Here is a 9,760-nt window from a genome sequence, read left to right as displayed (position 1 = left end):
ATTTAGTATTGTAGCCCATTCCTTGCAGTGTTGGTAAACATATTTTCTTCTGCCCATGTGGGTAAATCAGTTTCTAGGAAGTATGGAGACATTTAGTCCAGCACATAAACAGGATCTGGCATGCATTGGTGCTCAGTGGCTTTAGTACATCAAATCTAGTAGTGGACACGGTGAACTGGACATCTGTTCTGAGATGTCCAGCAATGCAGCAAAGAGGGGAGGTCATAACAAGCCAAAAAAACACCCTCCCCCCAAAAAGTGAGCACTCACCAATCATTCTGAGGTGGCCTTTCTCGTGTTCCTTCATCCTCCTTTCCTAGCTGCTCATAACCCGCTGTATCACTTATCAGCCCCTCTCAAAACTTGTCTTTCGTCTTGATTTAGACTTCAGTTCTTGATTCTTCCACCTACGTCTGTGTTAATTTGCCTCCCTCATGTTGAGAAGAGAGCAGATCAAGGGCTGTCATTCTGCTCAGCTTAATCTCCAAGCAGAAAATGTACAAAAACAACCATTTCAGAAACTCACTGATTAGTCAGCGGAACCACTGTCTTGGCAACGGCCAGGGATAACACACCTCTGTCACTGTCCCTACATGTGACAATGACTGTCACCTCAAGCAGACCCTGGAAGCCAAGAGACTTTGCAGACCCCAAGGTAAGGTTTGGGTTCTGGCAGCCTCAAAATGGCTGTGCAGTTTTCTCAGCAGCCTGTCAAACGGCACCACACAAAAGAGGGCTGCTAAGCTGGAGCTGCACCTGTAGCAGGCTGTGCTGAATGTGCTGTGCTGGGCATCCTTAAGCTTGGTGCCCCAGTGTCACCTCCTCCAACTCCATTCTCCACCATGAATATCCTGGCATACAGCAAATGCTGAAGAATCCTGATAGACCAAGTCCCCGTTTGCTTAGTGTGGATGATTAGCAGCACTACAGTACACTTTGTCATGTATTCTTTGTTGTAACTGATATCCCCCAGCAGGTTTGGGCAATGGAGTATTTGGTAGAGCTGCCAAGAGTTTCAGGAAAGAATTTGAAGAGCCCATTGTATTCAACATGAAAAGCCTTGCAAAAATCCTGGCAAGGTAAGGGATTAAATCGAATCAGGTGTCTTGCCACAGATGTTTTTGAGGCACTGAATGACTGCTCAGTGCACATTCTCTGCTGGCATGGAAAAGTGCACAGCTTTACAGTACAATCAAGCATCAGCATCATCAACTCCTCTCTTTAAAGAACACGTTCGGGTTGAATCCTCATGAGGGATTTATGTGCGTTTCTCTTAAATAATGCACAACTTTGTAGCTTGCACAGTCTCTAGGAAACACTCGCAACCTGCAGTCAGGAGAGGAGAGGGATTCTTTGGAGACAGCTGTTTTCACACATTTTCTGCTCCTGTTCATGTTCCCAGTTCAGCTGTAAGGGAAGCAGATACTGTAATTGATATTATATATACATTGCATAGCACACATATATGCACATGCATATCCTCACTCTAAATACATATTTGTGTGCATGCACACATAATGTAATATATTCACACATTTCTTGTCAGGATTAAACTTCTGGAGCAGAGTCTTTGCTGAATTTGTTTCTCTCTGCTGTCAATTGTAAAATAAAAGTGCAGTTCCATGAAATCACCTGGACACTTGTACTTCATCTATCAGCTCTCCTTTCCAAGTGTCAGGAACTTGACAATTCAATGAACATACCTTCTATAGCTCTTTTATGTATGAATGTATCTCTACATATAAAGTGACAGATCTCCAGTTGATATATTGATTAATAAACCAATACTGCTCCTCAGATGCCACTGAATCCCTCTTGATTTACATCTGTAGAGCATCTGGTCTGTGATATACTATGATGTACACAAGCCACAATATTATGGTGCAGCATTACTTAACCTTTTTGGTATAACTTAATAAACAGACAGAGTGGCAAAACAGAATAAAAAATGCTGGACACTAAAAAAAGATTAGCCTAAGTCTAGCCTACTATAAATTCTGTCTATGTGCAGCAATGCTTTTTCGTTTCAATTGTTTTTTGTTTTACTAGTATTTCTGTCATTCAATCTAAAGATTATTTACTTACCCTCATCCAAAGCAGAATTTCAGAGTGAAAAGAATATAACAGATATTTCCCATTCTTCAAACTGGATCCATTGTTTAAAAGAAATTCTCATGTTGTATATCCAGCACTCACTGTGACCAGTGATAGACAAATACTCTGTTTGTTACTCATACAGGCAGAGATTAAATATTATCTATTTTGAATTCAGTCACAGTAGTTTGAGGAATGAAATTCTGTTTGGGAACAGAAGATAACACTTCATGAACACGTTGATTATAATAAAGAAAGACAGTGAAACATAACAGCTGTCTGAAAGCATACGGAAGTTCAGAAGGTTAAAAAGGTTGAGCCACCATTTTCTCACAAATAAGATTATAGATAAAGATAAACAGAAAGCAATTTTCTCACTATCTGTGGCAATAAATGTTAACACCCTGTGAAGTGCCTTGTTGCAATCCCAGAAACCAGGAACCATCTGTTCACAAGACCTGTAAAAGTTCTCAGCAAAGCGCTGTATGCCTAAAGCTGGGCAGCACTGAGGACATCTTCAAATTTTGCAATAGAATGAGGAAGTTAAATAGAAAAATAATACCACAACAAAAAATCAACATGAATCAGTACTTTGAAATGGCTTGGAGACCATTCTTCAGTGCAGCTAGACTGTGTCAGTGATGAAAGACTTCAAAGGCTTTATGTGACTAAGGGAAACAGAACTTGACCAAAAGATGCTCTGTGTAATGCCAGAAGCAGCAGTCAGAATTCACACAAAGGGACACACAAGATGACTCAATAAACAAAGTAAAACATAAAACCAGCTCTGAAAATCGTTGAGTCATGCCCCAGGTTCTTCTGTCTCTGGTGTAAGGGTTCATTTGATATGAACTTGTACATGTGAATTATCTTCAAGTATCACATCAATGTCAAGGGCAAGACCTTTGATGGCAGACATCTACTGGCATCTTCCCTGAGGGTGGTCCCTACCTTCAGATAACGCAGAGAAGGAGAAAAGGTAATTTTTTGTTTTGAGAAAGAAAGGCAGAGGAGTCAATGTACCCTATATTGTAAATAAAAGCAACCACGACCAACAAAGCAGTGGTGAAACTAATCAGTGCTAATGGAGGCTCTAAAGGTGCTGCATTTCACTCATCAGTAACCATTCATACCAGCAGGACCAGGCTGAACCAGGCATCTACAGAGATGGGCTTGTTCCTACCCAGGTGGATCTTATCCATGTGACTGCATTGGTCACAAAAGAAAAGGCAAAATTGTGCTGTGTCTGTTAATGGTGTCTTTGGGAAAACAAACTCAGTGGAAAAGAAAAAAACAATTTACAAGCCTTTTCCATACACTAAGCCTGGCAAGTTCATGAACAGAGCAACTCAAGACCCTTCACCTCTCTGAGAATTATAAAGGTAGAAGACCACAAATCTGATAAGCATGGCAGTCCCCAGATTGAAGGTGTCCTAGAAATGGAAGGTAAAGGCCAAAATTTCTATAAAGGTAGTGTGGTGTATGCGACAACTGAGGAGAAGGAGCCTGTCTGTGCAAATGCTAAATGGGGTTCATACGCCCTGAAATTTTGCAGTAAGCCAGGAAAGATTCCTTAAAATTTTACTTGGGTTGAGATTAGCCTGATCTCAGACAGGATCCTGTGCACTTCTCAGCACTGGAGATGTCTCCCCTCAGGCACCACAGGTTCAACAAGGGGTCAAAGTCACAGGTATAATTTCTCTGCCTGCCTCCCTCCTATCACATCAAAGCTACTTATATTAAATTATCACCATAGATTCATCAGCATCTAAAGGGATATTTTCTCTGATATGGATGCACACGACAAGTTTAAACCAATCCCTACAAAAGTGGGGCAGGCTATACATAGGTGAGTGCAGGAAATTATGTAAATCATTCTATTAAATGAATACCTGGAAGATTTGTAGGAACACTAATCTCAGAAAAAAACTGGTTCACACTCTTATAGTGAACAGGCATCACTGATAGCTGGGAAATTAAAACAAAACCCCATCAAACAAATAGCAGAAACTCTTAATGTCAGGGAAGCAGAGTCATCTGTAGAGCTCAGGCACAATGGGAAGACATGAGAAAGATATGCCTTCATATTTGAAATGGGGAGAAAAAGTAATAGTTTTAGCAACCTCCACAACCCACACAAGCTCAGACAGATCTTTGCTGCTGGAGACCAACCACAGTACCTGACACAAGCAGTAGATGAGCATAAAGACTTTTGGAGCAACATGGCACATTCAGATTTCCCAGCAGCTTCCTAGAGCAGAAAATGATTAGTGAAACCCTGGCAATAAAGATCATTCATTAGCTGTGTTCCTTCCAAAATACAGAGCAGAAAATATGACAGGAGCAAGCACAGCCAAACCCTGATGATGTCATAGAAAGTAAAACTTAGTTTGTATTTGTTAATGATGCTGAGAAGGGAAAACGCTATGGAGCAAAGTCCCAACTTTCATTTTTTAAGTGGGCTTTGTTTGTTAATGATTCAGAAGCTGCATGTAAAAAAAGCTGGGCTCATATTTTTCAGACTGTGTGTCTAGATAAAACCTCCTACAGACCATTCTTCTGGTCCTAGTCAGCAAAGTGATAACATGGATTTTATATCCATACATCTAATTCCCCTCTCCAAGCCCCTGTCCTCAGCACAAGATGTTCAAGCCCACAACAGCTGCTCTGTGCTGGCCCCAAACCATTGCCAGGGCAATCTGAGGGCAACCTCTCCCTGGTGTGGGCCAGCTCACACCAAGGGCTGTGCTCATCACAGAACAGAAGGGGCCTCTGTGGGACAGAGCATGGCTGTGTGCCGTGGCACTGCTCTGTCTGTGAGCATCCAGGCAGCTCCAGAGCCTCTTCAGGCTGGGAACACATTCCAGGGAAATCAGGCTGGGTTCGTTTGCAGCACAGGATCTGAGTCTGTTTTGTGAAGAGTAGGAGCCAGTGCCAGCAGACTGAAAGGAGCACGGAGTGCCTTCAGAGCAACATCCCAGAGGCGTGGAGAGCTGGCACTCATTGCAAGACATCACCTGGTCTCTACATGAGAAGTTCAGTGAAGTGGTCAGCAGGGTTATCACAGTCAGGCATCTGTTGGTGCAGCAGAGCCTCATCCCTTTACTTCCTGTTTTAAATCTGACAGAAATTACACAAACACATCCGCATCCACTCATACTTGCCATGCTTGGTGATGCAGCTGAGTAATTCAGCATATTTCTGGTGTGTTATACTGGAACACAAAGACCTTTTCAGAGGCTCTGTTTAAAAACTCTCTGGAAAAGGACACATTCATCAACATAGAAGCATTAGTCCTGCAAACATTTAAGCCACATACATTTCTTTGACTGTATATTTCTGCAAAGAAATTACTAAATTTGCTCCAGCTAAGCAGATGTCATGAAATTTAGTATAATTTTGTGTGGTATTTTATACAAACACGAACAACTTCTGGGTGAGAAAGGAACTGGTTAAAAGGAAAATAATTTTTTTGTTTGATCAGAAGAAGGGCAGTTGCCTGAATCAAATGCAATTATATATTTGTCTCTGTAGGACTGATTTTGCTTTGGGCAAAGATTTCATTTGATTTAAATCCTTGACTGAAGGAATCTTCAGTAGGTGTTGCAAATGGAAGTATCAATGCTTATTACAGTTTGTGCATCCTCATTTCAACACCGCTGGAGAAGGGAGCTAGATCAGTCTGTTTAACTGCAGTGTTGACTCCTTCTTTACAGAAAAAAAAACCATGAAAAATATACTTTTGTATCATTATTGATATCATAAGTTAATTTTCAATTTAGGTAAGTTATCTAGGAATACAGAACAAAAAAATGTCATCTGCAGCAAGCATAGCAGAAAACATATTTTAGATCACTCAGATGATAACATCTTGTTTCCTAAGGTGCCATTTGGGCCAATTCACTGTTTGCAAACAGAATGGTTCCAGTTGCTTATTCAGAGAGTACCTGACTCACATGTGCCATTGCTTGCATGACTTTCAGCTTATTTACAACCCAAGGTCGCATGAATACAGAGCATTTCACTTCAGTCACTGTTTCTTTTAGGAGTTGTCCTGTTCCTGGAATGGAAAGGACTCCATTTAATGATTAACCATCAAAATAGATTCCCTCTTTATAATCTCCTAGGGAAACGGTAAATTACCTAGACCAGTATACTTTCAGAACAATTAATTAAAAAAAAAAAAAAAGAGAACAGAATAGCCAGGGTCTCTAATATAGCTATAGAAAATGCAAATTGCAAAAAATTATATAAAGCCTCTGTTGTGTTAGAAACCCTTCTGTCCTCTGTATCTCAGGGTGTATCACTACCTACAGAGAAAGCAGCTCTCTGCCTCCAGCAATTCCCTTCATAGTTCTTCCAGTACTGGGAAACCATGTTGGTGAGATTGGTTTTCTTCCTCTAGGACATTTTGATATAAGAGTGTTGTTTTATGCATCTTTATTTCAATAAATAAAGTTGATCGTTGCTGTGTTTGCTTTTCTGGTTTCAGTATTTTTACTGTGTGTAACAGATGGAGCTGCTAGCAACACAGAGAGATAAGGTTGCTTAACGTTTCCCATGCTAAGTCTCTGTTTTCAGTTGCTTATATCTCATTTTATCCACTTGGGCTACAGCATTTCATGCTTGCTTGTTGCCTCAGATTGATTTTTTCTCCCTGGTTTTCAGTACATTATTCTTTTACTTCTGAGAATGAAAAAAAAACCATAAAAAACAATTTCAACATCCCCCCCCCTCCCTCCACCACCACCCCCCCCTTGAAATAAATACATTTCCCAAGTTAATTTCTTTCTTGTAAAGTCTTTGTATTTGGGACAAGAGTGTTGCATTTAGGTAAGAAAATTGTGGTGGGGGGAATTAAATTAGCAGGTTCACTATTTCTAATCCATGAGTTAATCTCACTAACAATAAAACCACTGTGAACAAAGGATCAACCTTCCTGTGTAGAACTGGCTTTTGAACTCTGTTTTCAGAAACATTAGTTTAAAGACATAAAAAAACTTGGATCTAATACAATCACAGCAAAAGCAAACCAGAAGCTTTATTATCCTGCCTCTTTAGCTAGAATACAGTCACACACACAAATATCCATGGAGCAGCTCACAGCCTTAATTTTTGAAGATATGTAGCTGTGACCCAAAGATTTTAGGCAAAATGCTCCTACCACCAAAATAGTTGGAATATTTTCCTGATGACTTTGCTGGAAAAAGTGTTGTTTCCTTGGTGAAGCTCCCTGAAACCTTACATTTTAAGTAAAGTTATGCAGCTCAGACTGCTCCTACGCAGAAAATACAGCTTTTGCCTTCCATGCTTCCACATCCTCTGCACACATGCCACTGCAGCAGCGGCTCCTGCTCTTTCCTCAGCCATTTCCAGGCTCAGACAAGTACTTGGATATTAGAGGATTACTCTCTGCAGGGGCAGCTGTTTTCCACATTGTTCATCTGAACACCTTTAATACTGGCTGGTGAGAAAACCTCCAGGGCTGGCAGTGCTTTGTCCCTGAACAGCAAGTGCTGTGCCAGTGTCCAGGACATTAGCTATATATGATATATATTTCTCTTGGAAATGAAGATTCCCCCAGGGAATGATAGCTTTAATAATGCCTTCAAAAAAAGTAAACTAATCAATTAAGATTTGTCAAGTAATTACTCTAAGAATTGGTCTACACAACTGAAATTAATCAATTAAAATAATTAGCCTTACACTTTGTGTGTCTGGCTAATTATATAAACATTTACCATGCATATTTTCAAGCTAAACTTCACTAGTTTCCATACAGAAACTCTCTCACTGTAAGAAATTGTACCACAAATTACAGAGTTCACATGTTTAATATATGTCAATACATTTTCAAGGACATTTACATAATACATGCAAATATATTGAAGAGTCTTAGCTCTTGCAAATTCTAATCCCATCCTTAACATCTAAGTAATACACAGCAATATGTGATGTGGGTGTTGGTTTGTTTTTTTTTTTTTTCATTTTAACTGACCGGCTCCTCCTCCAGTTTAACTAAAGCAGTGAAGCTGCTGAAGTCCCCTCCACTGGGGACCCTGCTCTGGGGCTGCTTGGCACTGGAGCAAAGGCAGGATGCAGCTTGGTTATTGAATGAAGTGGTTCATTGGAGACATGGTAAAGTTTGAAACCCACAGACTTTGCTGCTTGCCATTTGTCTTCCAGTTAGCAACCAAGGTGTTGGTCTTAGCCTATAAAATCTTGGATGACTTGGCTTGGTCAGAAGGGATTGTGTTACTCTCCTCATGACAAATAGCTGGAGTAATGCCTGGAGATCAAGCAAAATGCACAGGATTAATTCTATTATATGAACTGCAAGGGATATTGGCCTCCAGGCAGACTACCATGCTTCCAAGCTCTCATATTCTAGGAATTGCTATAAAATACATTGTATTAGCACTTGCATTTCTCACTTCTTTAGAGCTAGAGTTTTTGAGTTTGAGGTTTGACATTCCAGCAATGAGCCAGCCTTCAACAGCAAAGTCAAGGCACAATGTCACAGAATCCTCGAACTATAGATTAGAATAAAAAAAGAAATAAACAACTTCCTGTCAGTATTTAGAGTCAAATGGGAACTTCTCATCTCATCTTCACTTTAAATCTCATTCAGGAAGTCAACACTGTGTTAACAAGCCAGTCCAAATGTTCCCAATGCACCTGCAATTCTCAATGCATCATAACCAAATCCCAACATCATTTTCAGACCTTTGTGCATTTTCTGCTATTGCTCTGGCTCAGCTGGTCTCTGTGATAGAAAAACTGTTATTAGCTAATTAAGTAATATTAAGTAGAATGAACATGCTCCAAATTTAAACTTCAAAATATCCCTTAGACTTTTCCCAAATGTTACTGGGGTCCCCACTGGAGACATCATGGTCCCTACAGTGACCTGTCACCACTGATTATTGTCATGGCACTGAACACACAGAATTAATCTGTGGCAGGCAGCAGGGAAGAGAGCTCCAGTGCAAGCCCTTCCCCAGGCTACAGCTCTTCAGGGACAGCTGATCCTGCCAGGACTCTCCATTTCCTGCAAGAAATATCCTCCTGCTATGGCATGAAGCCCTCCCTGGGCTCCAGGGTCTCTCTTGGGACCAGTTGTGGCCATTCCTGCTGTTCTCCAAAGCAAAACCTTTTCTTAAATGGGGGATGAGTGCAGCTGCTCATGGAAAAGGCTTTTGCACCTGGATCCAGCTCCACTGGAAAGCTGGGACAAGAGACACATGGCTGGGGACATGTGTACTTGGGTCCTGCAGCAGCTCCTGCCCTCTTTTACAGACAGAAAGGAGGTGCAGATGCGTGCCTGAGTGGGAACAAACAACACCAGAGAGAGGGGGAAGCATTAGAAAGCACTGAGAAGAAGGAAATAAAGTGTGGCCATAGTTACAGGCTGCAGAAATGCCACAAATCAGTGCATTGCTATGATTTCTTTACACCAAACTGGGCTCAGTTGCATACACAGGGCCAGCCATGACTTATATATTTCAAACTTACACAGCATCAGTCACAGATTCCTTATTACACAAAGTTATTTTCCTTATCCTATCTGCCACAGACGATAAAACTAAACAAATGGATGAATATAATTCATTCACTGGTTTATGAACCTCAAGTCCCACAGAGACAGCAGGATATAGCAATCCAA

This window comes from Camarhynchus parvulus, chromosome 2, assembly GCF_901933205.1.
Source record: "Camarhynchus parvulus chromosome 2, STF_HiC, whole genome shotgun sequence".
Classification (NCBI taxonomy): Eukaryota; Metazoa; Chordata; class Aves; order Passeriformes; family Thraupidae; genus Camarhynchus; species Camarhynchus parvulus.
The sequence above is the reverse complement of the archived record's forward strand: the minus strand, read 5'-3'. Positions refer to the sequence as shown.